Source organism: Helianthus annuus, chromosome 11, assembly GCF_002127325.2.
Source record: "Helianthus annuus cultivar XRQ/B chromosome 11, HanXRQr2.0-SUNRISE, whole genome shotgun sequence".
NCBI lineage: Eukaryota > Viridiplantae > Streptophyta > Magnoliopsida > Asterales > Asteraceae > Helianthus > Helianthus annuus.
The window spans coordinates 49,056,630-49,078,328 of NC_035443.2; the positions used below are offsets into that span (position 1 = coordinate 49,056,630).

At 29.7% G+C, this 21,699-nt stretch overlaps 3 long non-coding RNA genes across 4 annotated transcripts; all 3 read left to right on the forward strand.

Annotated features, from left to right (window-relative positions):
- The first annotated feature begins 1,219 nt into the window (after positions 1-1,219).
- LOC110890287 lies at positions 1,220-3,512 on the forward strand. Its single transcript, XR_002564397.2, has 4 exons — positions 1,220-1,685; positions 2,542-2,683; positions 2,780-2,891; positions 3,426-3,512. It is a non-coding gene; the product is annotated as an uncharacterized LOC110890287 (long non-coding RNA).
- Positions 3,513-3,587: 75 nt separating this feature from the next.
- LOC110890286 lies at positions 3,588-8,364 on the forward strand. 2 transcript variants are annotated; one of them, XR_002564396.2, is made up of 7 exons: positions 3,588-3,731; positions 4,637-5,026; positions 5,113-5,184; positions 5,687-5,790; positions 6,455-6,520; positions 6,823-7,044; positions 8,077-8,364. It is a non-coding gene; the product is annotated as an uncharacterized LOC110890286 (long non-coding RNA). The 2 variants fall into 2 exon arrangements; XR_004871261.1 differs by lacking the exon at positions 8,077-8,364 and adding an exon at positions 7,137-7,380.
- A 962-nt stretch (positions 8,365-9,326) lies between these two features.
- LOC110892022 lies at positions 9,327-10,703 on the forward strand. Its single transcript, XR_002565769.2, has 6 exons — positions 9,327-9,367; positions 9,686-9,736; positions 9,950-10,000; positions 10,140-10,160; positions 10,253-10,279; positions 10,605-10,703. It is a non-coding gene; the product is annotated as an uncharacterized LOC110892022 (long non-coding RNA).
- Positions 10,704-21,699: the final 10,996 nt, after the last annotated feature.

Sequence of the window (21,699 nt, forward strand, 5' to 3'; positions counted from 1 at the left end):
GGCTTGAGAATCTACAATCTATATCGCTGATTGGTATAAGTTTGAAAAAAAAAACAAGAAGAAGGTTTTTTATTAATTATAAGTTTTTTATATTATAAACTACGATAAGAATTATAATTAGATTAAATTTATTTTGTAATATTGATATTTATTTACTTGATTTTCACCTATCTTAATTGTAATATTGATATTTACTTACTTGATCTTCACCTATCTTAACCTACGATAAGAATTCTACTGATTAAATTTATTTTGTAATACTGATATTAATTTACTTGATTTTCACCTATCTTAAACACTCTTAACCATGTCTAGACCAAAATTTAACTTAGTCTCTATTTATAAATCTTGAACTAGGCTTATAGTAACTTTTGAACTCGAGTTTGACGTATTTATTACCTATTAAGTATATACAAATCAATCCACACACATATAGTTATATATAGAGGCAGGTTAACGTACAAAATGGTTTAACATACATTGTGTACGCGATTGTATTTTCAACATGAGATTTTATTATTCAACATGCGATTTGTCAAAAAAAAATATGTAACATGCGAAATTGTCAAAAAAATATATAACATGCGATTTGTCAAAAAAAATATAACATGCGAAATTGTCCATGCAATTTCTCTACATATATCTAACATGCGATTTCCACTTTTACGTATGCGCTTTTTCCATATAACATGTGATTTCTAATCGCATACGTAATATACGTTAAAGCCAATTGTAAGATACACTTTATATATATACACTTTATATATATATATATGATTAGGTTCAAACGTGAACAAAATCCCAAGAGTGAACTGCGTGAACTGATCTGGGCCCTTGATTTTTATGATCTTAAGATTAAAGTGAGTGGCATGATGGTAATTATTTGGTTAATTTTTTTCATTTAATTAAATACAAAAAGGGTATATGTGTAATTTCAATCTTAAATTGATTGCATAAATCTCTCACAAATCAAGTAATCAATTATCCTCTTAAATTGATTGCATAAATCTATATCTATATATATTAATAAATGAGATGATGTGGGCTATTTGTCCTTGATTGGTGAAGCCAATTTGATGATGTGGCAACCATTGGTTTAGTGAACCTTCATTTTGAAAGGGAAAATGTCTACGGGATCCGGATTTCCTGGATTCGGACTTTAGGTTTTTTTTAGCCTGCACCGACATTGTTTTGGATCCTTTATATTGCTTCTAATAACTCCGTCTTCTTTCATACGCTTCATTCCAAACCCTAATACAATCCATCTTCCACCTCTGTGCCTCTCCTCTTTGCAATCAAGCTTTTGTATACGGATCTAATTTTGGTCTCCAATATTCTCTACTGAGGATATCTGCAAGTGAGGTGTTCTTCATATTAGGGTTCTACTCTATTAAATCTTTATTGTCTATTGTTCATGGGTCTTTCACTGTAAATATCTCTCTCTTTTGTTTTTTTTTTTTTACTTTTTATTGTGATATCTTTATAATATTCTTATAGATCTGTGGCTGATAGATCTTAGGGTTTCAAATTGCGTTGTTTTAGATCGGTAATTTAAATATCCAGGTGTTTTTGGTTGTTAATTAGAGGACTAGGAGTAGTTTTGTTTTTACAGGGATGAAGAGGTCTGGAGACGATCATGTTTTCGAGGGTGATTTTCATCTTACGCTGCCGATTGTCTCTGAATTGTAAGTCTCTAATTTGGATATACTTAACATCATTTGGCTTCATAAATACATTCTGTTAATAAATTCTTGATTATGAGCTCTGCTGCAAGTGAAAATACACATGTTTATTGAATTTACTTAGGGTTTTTGTTTATGTATAGAAATAAAGGTAGGGCAATACATGACATTTTGCTACTTTATTTTGACCAAGAGTTAACCTTGGGATTAGTAGTTACAAAAAATTCCTACGTGTTATGGGTTATACAAGCAAACCTTGATTTTTATCACCAATTATAATTCTTTTTAAATTTTCTTTGATCAATATCTAATTTAGTTTGCTGTATTTGTTGTGAGGGATTTTGGAAGTTTTTATATATTTTTTTATATGTTGAAATGTGTTGTTTTGGATATCATGTATATTGTTCACCTTTTTTATGAGATCTGATAACATGTAGCTTTTGTTTTGTTTAGTTGTGAATTATCAAATTTAGGGGTAAATTTTATAAAAAAAGGTAGAAATCATGAGTTATTCTGACAACAATAACAACAATCTGATAACATGTAGTTTTTAGTGTTTTTTGGCCATTAATTATAAAAAAAGACCAATCTTAGCAAGAGACTAAGAAGGCTATAAACCGTTCAATAGTCAAAAGATTCTTCCAATATGGGTAGCGTCTTAACCCGGTTTACTTGAATTTTGAGCAATTTACCACAGGTTTGACTTTCATAGTAAAAAAATTCGAATATGGGTCGTATTTTAGTATTGGTGAAAACGGGTAGGTTGACCTGCTACCACCTTTTAAGTTTTTCACAAATAACGAATGTGTTAAATATTATCATAATGAATTTTGAGCAATTTAAAATGTTGTTTGAGCAGTGCGGATCAATTCGGAAGTCGTTTTATTCAACAAAAGCTTGAAACTGTTACAACAGAAGAGAAAGATACGGTGTTTAATGAAATTATGCCTCAAGCTTACTCGCTAATGACTAATGTATTCGGCAAATATGTCCTTCAGAAGGTTGAGTATGCATATTTGTATAAAAGTTCCTTAGTTTGTGGAATAATCGAATAAATCAATCATTATTAATATTTGATCACCTTTCAATGCATTTAGTTTTTTGAACATGGAAGTGCTACTCAAATACGAGAATTGGCTGAATAACTCACCGGGCATGTTCTAACACTGAGTCTTCAGATGTATGTATGGTTGTCGGGTTATTCAAAAGGTAAATTGAACATTTTGGTTTTGTGAAATTGGCAAACCTTCAGTTGATGTATTCGAGTTTCTATTTATTTGATCAAGTACTTTTTGGCTTTGTTTTTTTAGGAAAATAGTTTATAAATGTCCGAGTTTAGATGCTTCTTATGATAATATTTAACATTCATTATTTGTGAAAAACTTAAAAGGTGGTAGCAGGTCAACCTACCCGTTTTCACCCATACTAATGACCCATATTGGAATTTTTTTACTATGAAAGTCAAACCTGTGGTAAATTGCTCAAAATTCAAGTAAACCGGGTTAAGACGCTACCCATATTGGAAGAATCTTTTGACTATTGAACGGTTTATAGCCTTCTTAGTCTCTTGCTAAGATTGCTTTTTGTTTTTTTATTTTGTTTAATAAAAGCACCGTTAGTTTCTAAAAAAAATTGCCAACCACTGTTGACTATAGAAAGTCATAGAGTTTGACATTAGATGGTTATTTATTTAGCTTGACCTTAGATTGCCAACAAATACTTTCTGTTCTTATTTTATTACAGGCCTTCCCACAAGACTCTTCTTTAGCAGCTCAAAAGGAACAAAATTTGAAGTTGACAAGCTGGAATTAGCAAGCTTTCAAGGCCGGTTTTTTATATTTGGACCAGGAAATGACAGATTACGGTTTAGCTAAATGTATTTTTGCTAAATGTATTCAACTGCAGGTTATTCGTGTTATACAATTGGAAGTTGGAACACCCTTACAAGCATGCTGGAGAGATTTTCAAGGAGTGAGGTTATTCCTGTTATACAATTGGATCACCCTTACAAGCGTGCTGGAGAGATTTGCAAGGAGTAAATATTTGAAGGTGCGGAACACCCTACACGATGTTATTTGAGGCTAAAACTTTTTTTTACCAGATAGTTAAAGCCATCTTATTAGTTATGACACTAGACATGCATCTTGAAGGGAAAATTTTGTTATCTTAATTCTTAAAAAGGTGCAAAATATACTATTTGTTTGCATACAAACTAATACTCGAAACCAATGGGGGTAACATGTTTGGGGAAGGACATGAAGTTGGTTGAATGGGCAGCTATACGAATCCAAACTGCCTTTCGAGGAATTTTGGTAATTATATGATAGATTTCTGGGAAAATTTTCACAAAAAGTTAAATAGAGGTGGTGCCAATTTGACCCATTTACCTATAGATGGGTATTTGGGTCGTGTTTAAAATTTAATCTCAAAATGGGTCAAATAAAAAGTTAAGTGAAAACGGGATCAGTTTGGTCAAATGGGTCGAACAGGTTGAAAGTCGCTTGAAGTCTTTTTAACCAATTAAATCATTTTATTTTAGGGGTTTAGATGCTTCTTATGATAATATTTAACACATTCATTATTTGTGAAAAAACTTAAAAAGTGGTAGCAGGTCAACCTACCCGTTTTCACCCATACTAAAATATGACCCATATTGGAATATTTTGACTATGAAAGTCAAACCTGTGGTAAATTGCCCAAAATTCAAGTAAACCGGGTTAAGATGCTACCCATATTGGAAGAATCTTTTGACTATTGAACGGTTTATAGCCTTTTTAGTCTCTTGCTAAGATTGCTTTTTGTTTTTTTTGTTTAATAAAAGCACCATTAGTTTCTAAAAAAAATTGCCAGCCACCGTTGACCATAGAAAGTCATAGAGTTTGACATTAGATGGTTATTTATTTAGCTTGACATTAGATTGCCAACAAATACTTTCCGTTCTTATTTTATTACAGGCCTTCCCACAAGACTCTTCTTTAGCAGCGGATTTGTCAAAATTTGAAGCACGTGCAGCTCAAAAGGAACAAAATTTGAAGTTGACAAGCTGGAATTAGCAAGCTTTCAAGGCCGGTTTTTTATATTTGGAATGCCTTGCTTTCTTGCACTTATCATATACATTGCACTAACAATATGACGTCAAGTGGGAAAACATCCAATCAGGACCCATTAAAACGTTCATTTTATTCGTTGATGAAAAAGAAGAGACAACAAACGTGCGTTCAAAGAAAAAGTGTTCAGAAGGAAGTTCAGGCATGACATATGCAGATAATGCATCGATGCGAAACTATAATTGCGGCAACATAGATTTATCATTGGACACCTCCAAATGATCAAAATGTTGTAATGTCAGTCATATGTGTACCATAGCAAATAACTTAAAGTTTCACCATTATATTAATCTCATGTGTTCTATTTTGATGTTAACTTGCAGGATTTGCTAAAAATTAAGAGACACATGGCTGAAGTTGAATTCCCGTTGCTGTTCGTTTTTTTGGGTTCTCGTGTAAGCCTTTATCTCGCCTACCTGTTGCTGACTGTGACTGTCTCTTTATGTTTATATATGTGTGCACAACTCCTTTTTTTGTCTATATATAGCTGTAGGAGATGTGAATAGCCTACAATATTGGGTCTTACTTAACCTGGTTTTGAATCTTTATGAAATTTAGCATGTAGACTACATTCCAAGTTACAAAAATTGTGGTAACAAATCATGACGATTGACAAATTAGACATGGCATCTTCATTTTGTGGTTGGTTTTTATATAATCAAAGTGTGATAATAATGGGACTTATTTTTGATCAATGAGTGAAGAGGTTAAAATTATTGAATTACAAATTGGTCGGGTCAGATTGATTCGTAGGTATTCTTGAACCCACAAAAATGTGTTTTTAATGCATACCTCTACTTAAGTTTCTATTTAGAAATAATAATAATAATATAGATTATTCTTGTGATAATATAGTGTTTTAGTCAAAGGTTAATAGCATCTTAATTTTGTTCACAGGAAGCACACATCAAAGACAAAGAGGCACTTGGTTCTTCTTTACATTTTTTAAGATACGCTTTAGGTCGCCACTGATTCAGCTCATTCTAAGCTTATAAATTTGGGTAAGTATGATGACCTGGTTGTTGCGAAACGGTCCCACAAAAAGTAATTTAATGTTGTTGTTTGAAGGTATGTTGTGGCGGTTTGATTCTTTTGTTTCTATTTTTTAGTGTTTCGGTTTAATTTGGTGAATTGGATCTTTTTATGGGTATTATGGGTCTTCTTTTGTTTCGGGGATGAGAGTTTATGAGTCTAAAATTCAAGAAATTTGTGGGTCCGACAAGTCTATCTCGTGGCATTTTAGTGGTGGATTTGGGAAGTAATCACAAGTTTTTTAGTTGTTACGTGTGCCCTATTTGGTGTCCATTTTGTCAAGGTTGTTATGCCCCATGTGGGCCAGTTTCATTTATGTGGGTCAGTTTCATTCTTTATAAATCAGCCAACTTCTATCAGTTTTGACCAGCTCCAATCCGTGAAAAGAGTTGGCTATGTTCGATGCTGTTTATGGGTTTTGATGGCCCACCACCTGATTTTATTAGTTGGGTGGAAGGGGTTCAATAGAGCCCATTATATCGATTGTTTGTCGAGTAGGGGCTCTGGTTATTTAAACCACCGTATGAACCAAAATATTATCTCTGTAATATTATTTACCGGCCGGTCGCATTACCAAAAGTTGGAAATTTTAAACCACTAAATGGGATCTTATGTGATATATCGTTATTTTAGCGAAAAAGAGAACGGATCAACCAGAAGATGAAAGCTCTACATAAGCTTGTGCCTAATGCTAACAAGGTCAGAATTTAATTTATGTGTTCTTAACTTCTTTTTTGCTGTTTGACTTTTAAAGTCAATCCTACCAACTTCCATATCTGAAATTATTATTCATTTCTTGAATATTTTTTGTACCAAGACCTATCCATGTATAGAAAATAGCATAAATTTAAGTAGATTATCAAAAAATATTGAAAACTATGATCATTTTTTATCCTGATTTAAAGTTATAAATTAGAACTTTGACTTCATAAGTCAACATGTACCTTTTTTCTAATCATTTTAGTGTGAAAAGTACCTAAATCTGGAATTTTTTTATACAGACCGATAAAGCTTCAATGTTGGATGAAGTAATAGACTACTTAAAGAAGCTTCAAGCACATGTGCAAATAATGAAAAACATGTGAGTTCCACAACAACAAATGATGATACTTGTACCACTACAATGAAGGTATGATCGGTCTGGTACTGTTGGTACGGTTATCGGCCGGAGATAGAAGCGAGGAAGTGAGTAGCAAACTCATTCATCTGAGAACCCACAGTTGGTAAGCAAAAATCATCCTAATGATTTAAAGATTTCTTGAATCTAAGCATTTTGGGTTTTAATAACACTATAACAGAGCTACTTTTGCATTAGGTACTAAATAGAAGATTTTAATGTGTGAAAGAGGTTATTAGAGCTTCATGAATATTCTTGGCTTATGGTGGATCTTTAATAAGATCATTCAATTTGTAAGATAGATTAGTTTAAAAAAAATATGCTTGATTTCTCCTAAGCCACTTTGGTTACTGAATCTTAGTAGAACTTAAAAGGTTATGGAACTAATAATTGAATCTAAAGTAGTTAATATTGTGCTAAGTTGCTATCGCTTTCAAAACTATAATGTGGTCATACAGATTGTGTTTTGATAGAAATTTTAGAATTTCTCTATTATTGCTTCAATAAGGTGTGTTTTTGTTGCTTAGAGACTTGAGTGCTAATGTTTGTTGAATTCGAGTATTCTCTTTATCAGAATTTTGCTCTTAATATATTAATGAAAATCGAGCAATATGTTGCTTTCTTTTTGTTAGGGTCAATCAGTTTTTATCAAAATTTCTACCTTAGTAAAAAAAACAGTGATTCAACGGGGTTTTATTTCGCGTTTGAACAAGAATGTTACAATGACTTTTATTTCCCACACGTATGCAAGTGATTGATTAACATTATTATGATTAAACTTGAATTCAATCTGATTGCTGAGTTGATCATTTTGATATAGGCTGAATCTTGGTTCTATGGCTTTTGAGTAACTCGAATCTCATCAGTAGTTTCATGTTCAATGATTAATTATTAAATTATGTTTGATAACATGCTTTAACATTCTACATGTACAAAAAGTGGTCACCCATTACATTTAGAGGATAAATGACTTTTTGTTGATGTAATGAGTGAAGCTTTTTTTGTTTGTCGTAGATTTTTAATTTTTCTTTTCCAAACACGCTATCTGATTGAGTTAGGCGTGACAATTTTTACTTCAATTAATACATGTATGTGGTTTGTGCAAAATTTGAAGTAACCTTTAAGTTGTAAACTGTAGTTGGAGCTGATGAAGATGAAGGTATAATTGAATTGTTACAGAAGGAAATCAAGGGTAAAGATATCATAGACCTAATTGCAGCTGCAACTGGTGGCAGTGTCGCACCTAATATAACGGCTAAATGGGTGCAATTAAAACGATAGGCCAACGTCTAATACTTCATAAATTATTTTAATCAGAAGACTATCATTATCATTTATATTGTACATTTGATCAAAATATATTTATTCCTTATTAGATTAGTTAGTAATTATTTGATGGACGTAATTACCCTTATTATCTAATCAACAGTTTCCATTTGGATGTATATAAGGAGAGATAGAGATCACACAATCACAATAACATCAAGAACTCACGAATTTGTTCATACTCTCTCTCTCTCTCTCTTTCTCTCTCCCCCCCTCTCTCAAATAAGGAGAGAACTAGAGAGATAAAGGCCACACAATCACAATAACATCAAGAACTCATGAATTCGTTCATACTCTTTCTCTCAAACGTTTTCATCAAAAACCTTTGAAAACATGTGTTTTTATTTTATTTAATGACAATTCGATTAATGCAAATTAAATTTTCCGATCCGCGAGTATTCGCGGGTGATAACCTAGTATATTAATAAATGAGATGATGTGGGCTATATGTCCTTGAATGGTGAAGCCATTTTGATGATGTGGCATCCTATGGTTGAGGAGATGATGATTTTGGGAGGGAAGACACAATATTAGATGGTTTGAGAATTGGACACGGGATCCGAATTATAATCGGGTCAAGTTAATGGATCTTATATATCATCTTTTCCAAACAACAATTGTTCACAGCCTCACTTTTTTCAAACCCTAGATCTATTTTTATCTAATCTGGTTCTTCCTTCTTCACCGATCGAGCATAGGTATGTTAATTTTCTTTTCTGTCTTTGATTTTTCTTTGTTATTTTAAACACAATCTATCTCTTTCTTAAACCCTAGATATCATCTATCGATCATCGCCGCATTTTCTTCTTAAATCACCATATACCAGGTTCGTTCTTGCAAATGAGGTCTTATTTTTTCGCCATTAAATCTTCTTTTGATGTTATTTGTAATACAATCCATACAAACTTGGCTGAATCATTTGAATCGTCCATCGATTTGAGCAGATTCATGTTGTATCATTCATATTTTCCTTTAATTAGGGCTTTTTTCTATCATTAGAGTTTTTATTGATATTTAACTTACCTGATCCATCCAATTTTTTTATGTTTGAATTGTCCAGTAATTTGTCGGAAAATTCGAAATTCTAACGATTCAGTAACCAGGTTTGCGATTTTGTGTAGTATTTTGGTTTTTATAATATTCATTTTATGTATGTTCTTCAGATCTTCTACGTTCCAAATAGACCGTTGACCAGCATGTAAAAATATTTTGAAAATTTTATAAAATTAGGGCACATCACTAGAATATGGCGTGAAAAAGAAGTTTTGTCAATGAATATTTTCTAAACGAATGTAGCTTACTATTCTTGGGTTGTTTTTTTACAGAGATAGAAGTTGAGTTTTGTTTATTTATCTTGGTTTTTTTTTCTGTTCATGCTCTTTCTATTTTTGGGGACTGATTTTGCTGTTCAATTTTTCAAGTTGCCATGGCTTAATGCTCATCTTACAAAGATCTGGCCTTTTGTTAACGAGGTTAGTTGATTGTATTCAATGGTTATTTGATGCTTTAGTTGAGTGGTGTATGTCTGTATTTTAGGTTTTGATATTTATTATTGTAAATGTTAGTAGATATTATTTATTGTAAATGATATGTCCACATAATTTGCAGGTATGTAATCTATAGTAGATTTTTATTTATTGTAAATGTTTAATGTCAATTTTTGATGAATTTTTTTTTATATGTAGATCGAACATGTTATAGGTGTATTTAATCAATAATATATAAAAAGATTTAAGGTAAAACTACATGATTAAGGTTAAATACTGTTTCTTTATGTTGTTCGATCTTCAATTTATTCAAGAAAAGTTATGTTTTTTATGTTGAAAACTGTTTTGGCAGCTGCTAATGTTTGTTGTTCTTCTTATTTTTTTGTAGATCATTAGACATATAGTCAAGGTATGTAAACAATATTAGATTGTTTGTTTTTCATCATGATTCATATGAAATGATGTTTTGTTAAAAATTTATTTACTGTTTTTGAAATTCAGACTCGGAATGTTCGTCTACCAAAACAGGTTAGTTAAATGTTGTTGGTATTGTTTGTTTTTTTATATGTATACTCTTTCTTATTTCTTATTAATTTTTCTGTTTAGGCATAATTTTGAAACTTTATGTCATTATCTTTTGAAGTTCATATTGTTAGTTTTGTCAATTATGAGTTTTTCTATTTACGTTTAAATTTAATTTCTTTCTAAAGATGTTTTTGTTTCCATAAATACATTACTGTTTTTAAGGTTAATTTTTTTATTCTCAATTATAACTCGGTTTCTGTAATTAGACATTGTTTCTATAAATAAGTTACCGTTATATTTTTTTTAAAATTCCTTTATTCCTTTGCAGTTATGGATCCTAAAACAACGCTCCAAACGTTTTTAAAGTTGATTGATGACTATTATCCTATATAAAAATCTGACTCCGATAATTCCTCAAACAAAAGAGGTTAGTTAAATTTTATAGTTTTTTTTATCTTTTTTAAGTTTGTAATATTTAATTTTGTCCTTTGTGTTCAGAATTTTTTTTAAATTAGTAATATATGTTCTGAATGATTTATGGTTTGTATTTTCCCATGGTTAACCGTCAATCTTTTGTGAAATTCGTACTCGTAATGTTCGTCTACCAAAACAAGTTAGTTAAATATTATTGGTATTGTTTGTTTTTAGATGTATAGTCTTTCTTATTTCTTATTAAATTTTGTGTCACTACTTTTTTTAAATTAGTAATATATGTTCTGAATGATTTATAGTTTGTATTTTCCCATGGTGAATCCTCAATCTTTTTTGAAATTCGGACTCGGAATGTTCGTCTACCAAAACAGGTTAGTTAAATGTTGTTGGTATTGTTTGTATTTTGATATGTATACTCTTTCTTATTTTTTATTAATTTTTCTGTTTAGGCATAATTTTGAAACTTTATGTCATTATCTTTTGAAGTTCATATTGTTAGTTTTGTCAATTATGAGTTTTTCTATTTATGTTTAAATATACCTTTAATTTCTTTCTAAAGATGCTTTTGTTTCCATAAATACATTACTGTTTTAAAGGTTGATTTTTCTATTCTCAATTATAACTCGGTTTCTGTAATTAGAAATTGTTTTTATAAATAAGTTACCGTTATATTTTTTAAAAAAATTCCTTTATTCCTTTGTAGTTATAGATCCTAAAAACACAGCTCCAATCGTTTTTAAAGTTGATTGATGACTATGATCCTATATTTTTTGTATGTTTCTTTAGTTTTCATTTTATCAACAGACAATAAGTTATTTAAGCTTATATGTTATTTGTATCGATTCATAGGAAATACCGTATGATTTTGCAAGCTTATTGTGGTGAGGAAAAGTTTATATGGTCAATGTCTTGAACTTATTGATGATGACTTATGCAATTGCAGGAGTCTGAATCTTCTTCGAACACAAGAGGTAAGTTTAATTTTATCGTTTTTTTGGTGTTTTTTGATCCAGTATAATGATAGTTTTCATCGTTTATGCTAATCTCTATAATTTTTAAGTTATTTTGTTTATTTTATTTATTTTTTGGCAAATCTAACTATGATATTATTTGAAATTGGAAAATCTTTGTTTTTTTACTAATAAATTTTGTATTGTATTAAGATGTATTAATGATTCTTTTGTTTTGGTTTTTTTTATTTCTGTTTTTCTTTTTTCATGATTAACTAATAAATTTTATATTGTGTTAATTTTGAATCCATTAAAGATTATGTAAATTTTTAGTGTGTGATATGTATTTACGGAATATTGATTATGTTTCTAAAAATAAATAGGTTTAATTTTTTTTGAAACCGTTCATTTTTAATTATTTGTTTTAGAAGTTTCTCCCGATATTATAAGTTTGTTTCTATAAATAGTTTACCGTTTTAATTTTTAAAAAGCCTTCATATTTCATTTCCAGATATGGATTAGAGTAACAGTTTTCCTTCATTTTTAAAGCTTATTGAGGAAGATGACCCATTATTTTAGGTATGTTTATTTGTTTTCTAATTATTTTTTTTCATTGTTTTTTTTTTCTTATTTTGTTAAATTTAATTACTATTCGTATTAGATTGTTAAACATTTTTTCCCTTATATGTAGTTCAAAGATGATTGGGATAAAAAACTGAACCGAAAGGGAAAGCAAGTGTTCTTTTATGATGAAAATCTAAGTTCAAAGGTTTGTGTTCATTTACTAAATTATAGGAGTTTGTAAATTAACTGAATTGTTTTACCTTTATTTTTTCATTTTTAAAGGTTAATGTTTTATGTTTCTTAGGATGATCCGAAGGGGAAAACAAATGTTGTTGTTATGAAAATCTAACTTTAAAGGTTTTTGTTCACTTAGTTTAATTTTATCTTTTTTTGGTGTTTTTTGATCTGTTATAATGATAGTTTTCATCATTTATGTTAATCTCTATAATTTTTAAGTTTTTTTTTTTGGCAAATCTAACTATGATATTTTTTTTAAATTTGAAAATCTTTGTTTTTTTACTAATAAATTTTGTATTGTATTAATATGTATTAATGATTCTTTTGTTTTGGTTTTTTATTTCTGTTTTTCTTTTTTTCATGATTAACTAATAAATTTCATATTGTGTTAATATTGAATCCATTAAAGATTATGTAAATTTTTAGTGTGTGATATGTTTTTACGGAATATTGACTGTGTTTCTAAAAATAAATAGGTTTTAATTTTTTTGAAACCGTTCATTTTTAATTATTTGTTTTAGAAGTTTCTCCCGATATTATAAGTTTGTTTCTATAAATAGTTTACCGTTTTAATTTTTAAAAAGCCTTCATATTTCATTTCCAGATATGGATCAGAGTAACAAATGTCCTTCATTTTTAAAGCTTATTGAGGAGGATGACCCATTATTTTTGGTATGTTTATTTGTTTTCTAATTATTTTTTTTTCATTGTTTTTTTTTTCTCATTTTGTTAAATTTAATTACTATTCGTATTAGATTGTTAAACATTTTTTTCCCTTATATGTAGTTCAAAGATGATTGGGATAAAAAAACTGAACCGAAAGGGAAAGCAAGTGTTCTTTTATGATGAAAATCTAAGTTCAAAGGTTTGAGTTCATTTACTAAATTATAGGAGTTTGTAAATTAACTGAATTGTTTTACCTTTATTTTTTCATATTTAAAGGTTAATGTTTTATGTTTCTTAGGATGATCCGAAGGGGAAATCAAATGTTGTTGTTATGAAAATCTAACTTTAAAGGTTTTTGTTCACTTAGTTTAATTTTATCTTTTTTTTTTTGGTGTTTTTTGATCTGTTATAATGATAGTTTTCAACATTTATGCTAATCTCTATAATTTTTAAGTTATTTTTTTTAATTTTTTTTGGCAAATCTAACTATGATATTTTTTTAAATTTGAAAATCTTTGTTTTTTTACTAATAAATTTTGTATTGTATTAACATGTATTAATGATTCTTTTGTTTGGTTTTTTATTTCTATTTTTCTTTTTTTCATGATTAACTAATAAATTTTATATTGTGTTAATATTGAATCCATTAAAGATTATGTAAATTTTTAGTGTGTGATATGTTTTTACGGAATATTGATTGTGTTTCTAAAAATAAATAAGTTTTAATTTTTTTTGAAACCGTTCCTTTTTAATTATTTGTTTTAGAAGTTTCTCCCGATATTATAAGTTTGTTTCTATAAATAGTTTACCGTTTTAATTTTTAAAAAGCCTTCATATTTAATTTCCAGATATGGATCAGAGTAACAAATATCCTTCATTTTTAAAGCTTATTGAGGAAGATGACCCATTATTTTTGGTATGTTTATTTGTTTTCTAATTATTTTTTTTGTCATTTTTTTTTCTTATTTTGTTAAATTTAATTACTATTCGTATTAGATTGTTAAACATTTTTTCCCTTATAAGTAGTTCAAAGATGATTGGGATAAAAAAAACTGAACCGAAAGGGAAAGCAAGTGTTCTTTTTGATGAAAATCAAAGTTCAAAGGTTTGTGTTCATTTACTAAATTATAGGAGTTTGTAATTAACTGAATTGTTTTACCTTTATTTTTTCATTTTCAAAGGTTAATGTTTTATGTTTCTTAAGATGATCCGAAGGGGAAATCAAATGTTGTTGTGGATGAAAATCTAACTTTAAAGGTTTTTTGTTCACTTAGTTGGTTTTGTTTTTTGTTGTAGCTGATGTAGGTGTCATTGTATCATAATATAAGAATCCAAACATGTATTTTTTTTTGTTGATGTTTTTTGTTGTAGCTGATATGGGTGGGGCAAGGTTGGGAATAGGTATGAGTCGGGTCAAAATAGTTTGATTTAGAGTGTAGAGTGACAGTGAGGTATTGTCTATACGTGTATACAAATTATAAAAAAAATAATCCGTTATACTAAAAAATATACATGATTAATATACATTCTTGCTTTTGTATGTTTTTATGGCTCTTTACAACAAGAAAAACTTTAAGAAACCGAATTAAAAATTTTTGGTGGAGAAAATGGAAAGATGATACTTTAGATGTTAAAGTGTTATTTTTATATTTATCTCTAATGGCTCAAGTAGGTAAACTTTGAAAAATTGTTTAAAGACGGACTTATGATTAGTTTGTTTGTATTTACTTTGAAAAATTTACGGAACTATTTCAAAGGATTATGTGGCTGACTTATGTAGCAATCATCAGCCGATCTGAAGCGCAACCTTAGTGATTTGTATGCGATTGAACAGGGACTTGGGTCGTCAGCAAGTAAACCTCGCATAAGTGTTGATAGCATTTGTCTTGATGAAGATGTTGCCAAGAATTGATAAACGAGAGAAGTGATTATTACAATAAAAAAACATTTGGTTTGTTATTGGAGTGTTTGCTTTGAGTTTTTTATTTTGTCTTTAAAACATTCATATGGTTTCCCTATTTAATATGACATTTTGAGTTATCTATTTGGCGTTTGGTTCGAAATGATGTTTACTTATGTTTCTTATTTTATGAGATTACATTTTTTATTTACTAATCTAATCATACAATAAAAAAACGAAAATTACAAATTTTATATTACTCTTATCCTTAGTTACTTTTCATGAAAGTAACACTAATTATTTATTTTAAATTGTTTGTACAAATAAGTTACAATTTTATATTTAGTTTATAAAATATCCTGATTATAGAAATTAGATTGTAGTATTGACTAATTTAAAAAATTCGTAATCTTTCTAAATTAACATCCTTTGTATAATTAAGCTCATTAATTTGATTGTAATTGATTTGTAATGATGTCATTATTTATTCCTTAAATAGGTTATGTTTATAAATAGAAAAAAATTACATACTTCTTCATTTCATCTTCAAGTTTCTTTGAATCTTGATTCTGACTTTTTCTACGTTGTCATATTTTTTCTATCACTCTTTAAATTTCCAGTAAGTTTTCATGTATTGTACTATCATTTCTACGTATTTTCATGTTTTCCATTGATGATAAATATATGTTAGTTTTAATTATTTTTTTAGAAGATAAAAGTTTTGATTCTATAATTATAACCGTGTGTTATGATGTTTTATTTTAGCTTTCTGCTGGTGTTTAGAAAATGTATAATGCGTTCAAACAACTATATTCATCTTCTTCTGAACTTCCAATGAATGTCGTCGCTAATGATTGTTCCTTTGCTTCTTATTTTGTTTTATCATATATTATTGTTTAAAACATTGAAGAGACTAATGAAATTTTTTTTTCCCAAAATCTTTCAGATTTCAGATGTTGATTCTCTTACGTTATGAAAGGTAATTCAATATTGTTCTCAATTTTACATGTATTCTTACGTTTTAAAACTTAATCCATATTGATTTTTAATTTTTTGTTACTCCTTACTTTACCTCTTTAATTTTTTGGAATTGAGTTGGAACTTATATAATAATGCAAAACACATATAAACAACCATATTTTAATTTATAAATATATATATATATATATATATATATATTTGAACATCGATAATCAAGAAGCATTTAGATTCGATACCACTGTTAGATATATTAAAAAATATGGTATTTGTCATGATGATATACCACTAATTGTCTTTAAGCTTAAACTACCAACGACCAAAATAAAACATGATAAGAAGAGAACTTGCATGTCCAAAAAAAAGATACATAAAAGCAGTAGCACAAAAGAGTCATGATTTCGTCTTCATAAACACCTTCAACATTATCTTATAAGATTACATGTTAACCTACATTAATTGCATCCATGTGTGATAAGATCAGGAGATTTCCTGAACTTACAAATGTGCTATAACCTTTTTTCCTAACCGTACATGGTTGGTTGTTATGGAAAAACATGGTCAAAATATTTATATGACTACTGGATGGAATCAAATTAAAGAAGACATGAAAATTGAAGATGAACACTTTATTATCTTCGACATGATTTCAGAGTCAAAATTTGATATGATGGTTTTTAGAGGCACAGAAGATTTGGTCCGTATTCCTGAATGACGTCTTGCACGTGTTAAAGTAGAAGTTAAAGAAGAAGTTAATGAAGAAGTTGCTGCTTAAAGTGTCTAGTATTAGGGTTTATAAATGTTTTTCTCAGTATTACATTTTATAAATGTTTACTTCTACAGACGTTCGTATCATTGATTAATCTACCCTATTCATCATGAAATTTTCATTTATTCATATATATGTATATGTTTATTTTTTTAGAAACATAGATTAACAACCCGGGAGTATTCCCGGGTTATAACCTAGTCTCTTACAAATCAAATCAAGGATTAGAAAAGATGTAACTTAATTCAATTATTAGAATAATTATTTGTTTAAATGCGATGTACACATGTGTATTCTGATTTTGCCCTCTTTTTAATACAATGTACACATGTGTATAACGTCTGTTTTTGTGATATCTCATAATTGTTTTTGCATTGAATGTTGATGTACACATGTGAATTATTGTACACATATGTACGATGCTGAGTACACATGTGTATTGTTCTATTTATATCCAAGTACACATGTGTATAACGTTGAAATATGAAGGTTACGTGGACCTTAAAAATCAAAATTTGAGTTCTGGTGATGAAATCTGAAATAAAAATTAAAATTGAAATCTGGTAATTTGCTGTTTGTTTTGATAATTATCTTATTAATAAATAAACATAATGTGGATAGTGAATTTAAATTAGGAAAGATGTAACTTAATTTAATTATTAAAATAATGATTTAAATCTAATTTTTTATATAATTACAATCCTACCCTTAACAACTAAAAAGGAAATCAAGGGTCCATTTCTGTTCACGCAGTTCACTCTTGGGAGGTTGTTCACGCTGGAACCCTACCCTATATATATATAGGGAGCCGCTAAAATGAAAACCATCCCCAGTTGTAAGAACCGCGAGAACCACTCTCCACCAATCAGAATTTGCCATATTTACACCATTATATTATATCCTAAAGGGTACTTTGGTCTTTTACTCCTAATGTCTAATCTACTGTCATTTGTCTCTGCCTCTTTAAAGTTTCACACCATCCACTATTCTCTTTCATCTCTCTCATTCAAATTGAAATCCCTCTTCTCTTTCATTCCTCTGCAAAACGGAGAACACTCGTGCCGGAGCCGGAGCTGACGACGATGATGTTTGAAGATGAAGGTGGAGGTGGTCGACGGTGATACTGGCCGTCGGAGCCACGCCGGCGGCGACGTATATTGGTGGTGATTATGTTCAGGTTAGGTTAGTGGAGATGACGACAATCTTGATGATGACACGAGGGTGGAGATGACGACGATGATGTTTTGAAGACGAAGGTGGAGGTGGCCGACGGCGGCGCTGGTTCGTTTGAAGACGATGATGATGTTTTAAAGACGATGATGTTTTGAAGATGAAGGTGGAAGTGGCTGACGATATTGATGATGACACAAGGGTGGAGATGACGACGATCTGTTCAATCGTTTCCCCAAATTTGAATCCTAGGGTTTCGGCCAATCCCGATCTGGTTCGTTTCTTGCTGCCGTTTCTCCGATCTGAAACAGTTTACATGATTCGACAAAGTTTTTGATGTAGCATACTGATTTTGTGTTATTTTAGCTTCTAGTTTACGTATTTTCATTCAGTTTTTACATGATTTGATGAAGTTTTTGAAGCAGCATAGTATCACATCACACTGATTCTGTGTTATTTTAGCTTCAAATTTACCTTTTACATTCCTTTTTTTTCGATCTGAAACGATTTAAATGATTTGATGAAGTTTTTGAAGTAACATGACATTGATTCTGTGTTATTTTAGCTTCTAATTTACGTTTTTCTTTCAGTTAATCAGTATTATACCGATCTAAAACAGTTTACATGATTCAAACAAGTTTTTGAAGTAGCAGACCGTAACATAACACTGATTTCGTTTTATTTTAACTTCTAATTTACGTTTTTCATCAGTTTTTTATCCGATGTGAAACAGTTTACATGATTTGATGAAGTTTTTAAGTAACAGAACATACATCATATTGATTTTAATATATGTTTCATTCAGTTTATTTCCGATCTGAAATAGTTTACATGAATCGATGCAGTTTTCGAACTAACAAAGCATGGATCCGGCTACCACTGGAGTCATCATCACCGGAACTGGTGCAGATCCAGCCAAAACGACGATGCTTCCAGAAGAATTTCTAAAATGAACATTCTCGTTGATTAACTCCGATAAGGATCGTAACTCGGTGTCACTCGTATGCAAGGATTGGCACAACGTGGAGCGAATGAGCAGGCGCCACGTGGTTGAAGCGAATGGCGGTTAGTGATGAGAGTTTGGAGTTTTTAGCACTGAATTTTGATGATTTTAAAGCTTTTTCTATGTTGAGTTGTGAGGGATTTAGTACTCTTGGATTGGAAGCTATTGCTACTCATTGCAAGTAAGTTTTTACTTTTTAGCACTATCTTTTGTTGCCAATAATAATTATGAATAGGTATTACTGATATAAGTTATGATACATGTAACATGTGCATTCATATCTTAGTACCCTACATAAACGAAAAAAAAATAAACGTGTAAGTTAAGACAGTTATTTAAGTTGTTTCTTGATGAGGTTTGAAATTTTGAGTTTGCAGAAACCTGAAAGAACTAGACATACAAAAGAATGGGATTGATGATCTTGGTGGAGACTGGTTAAGTTACTTCCCAGAAAACTTAACCTCCTTAAAAGTTCTCAGTTTCTTAACCTTGACTAGTGAAGTCAGTTTTGATGCCCTGGAGAGCCTCGTTTCTAGATGCAAATCGTTACGAGTTTGAAAGTTAATCGAATAATAAATGTGGAGCAATTGGGAAAGCTTCTTGCTCTTGCGTTAATAATTTGTGTGGTTTGACTTGATTTGTAGTGTTTTTATTGCTAAAGTTTGACTTTTTTTTTGTCTGGTTTGTCACCGGCAAATTAACAATGGATGATGGTGAATCAGAGGAGGGGTGGGTAAAAAGTTTTTGCAAAAAGTTTTTGTAAAAAAACAATGAAAACCGTAAACTTTTTAACGTAAAACGTAAACTTTTAACGTAAAACGTAAAAAGTTTAACGTAAAACATAAAAACGTAAAACCTAAAAACTTTAACGTAAAGCGTAAAAAGTTTAACGTAAAAAGTTAAAAAGTTTAACGTGAAACGTAAAAACGTAAAAAGTTTAACGTAAAACGTAAAAAGATTAACGTAAAAAGTAAAAAGTTTAACGTAAAACGTAAAAATTTTAACGTAAAACGTAAAAAAGTTTTATGTAAAACGTAAAAAGTTTAAAGTAAAACGTAAAACGTAAAACGTATAAAGTTTTACGTAAAACCTAAAAAGTTTTACGTAAAACGTAAAAAGTTTAAAAAGTTTTACGTAAAAATTTTAACGCCGCGTTAAAACCGGATGTAAAAACGGCGCTTTAAAAAACGCCGCTTGAAAAAACCGAGCGTAAAAAACGGCGTGCAAAGACGACGCATTAATAACGGCGCGTAAAAATGGCGTGCAAAAACCTGCGCGCAAAATAAATTGTTTTGTTAAAAAATCTGAATTTAAAATGGTTTTTAATAAAAAATTCTGTTTAAAAAATAAAAAGTAATATAATAAAACAAAAAAGTAATAAAAAAATAATAAAGACTAAAAGACAAAAAAAGTAATTTTACTAAATTACCCTTTTTGATTAAAATATTAAAGACATAATAAGACAAAAACTATTTAATATTAATATTAACTACTTTTAATCTCATCCATCCATCTTGTTGATCTAGTGGTTAGAAAGTGGTTCTCTCGGTTCTTACAACTGGAGGTGGTTTTCATTTTAGCGGTCCCCTATATATATATATATATATATAATTTGCTTATTATACATTTATATATCTATTGCAATAAACCACAAAATATAATACTTATATAAATAATAAATTCATTTGGTTTTGCTAGTCTTGTGATCAAACTTGGTATGTGAAGATCAGACTCTTACCCATTTGTTAAATGAGCTTTAAACTGGACTCGGTCTCGATTCGATCTTTTAACGAGTGAATCTTAAGTATCTCACATAGGGCTGTAAACGAACCGAACGTTCAACGAACAATTCGTAAACTGTTCGGCGGGAAGTTCGTTTATGTTCGTTCGATTAGCTTAACGAACGAACACGAACAAAAAATTTCGTTCGGTTAGCTTAGTGAACGAACACGAACACAGGTCTTGTTCGTTCGATTACGTTCGTGAACGTTCGGTAATATGTTTGTTTACGTTAGTTCGTGTTTGTTTGATTATTAAAATAATAATAATAATAATAATAATAATAATAATAATAATAATAATAATAATAATAATAATAATAATAATAATAAACCTTTTTTCTAAACATATTGAAAACTTGAACCCTATTTTTTCTAAGTAGCTAAAATTCGGACATTCTAAGACATTTTTGGGGATAATTATGTCTAAATTAGTTATACTTGATTCATTGTTTGGTCGTCTAGTAGACTTCTTGTGTTTTGATTTATCATTTGATGATTGTATTTAACTACTTATATTCAATGTTTAAGGATAACGATGTTTTTATTTTTTTTTATTTTCAAGTTAAATGTTCGTTTGCGTTTGTTTTTATTTGCTTGCGTTCGTTTGTGTTCGAGACCAGTGTTCACGAACTGTTCGGGTGAACAACTGGATTTCCTTAACGAACGAACATGAACATAAACTTATGTTCGGTATGCGTTCATGAACAGTTCACGAACATGTTAATTTCCTTAACAAATAAACACGAAAATGCCCCTTGTTCGTGTTCGTTCAGTTCGTTTGCAGCCCTAATCTCACATACTCGACCTGTTCAGAGCTCCTAATTCTAATACCCAAAATCAACCTCAATAAGTAGATTAGAGAAACTAAAGTTTGAATTAATATTGTTATACAAACATGATAACACTTTAATATAATATATAACACTTTAATATAATATATAAGTAGGTTAGAACCTCATGTATTACACGAGTT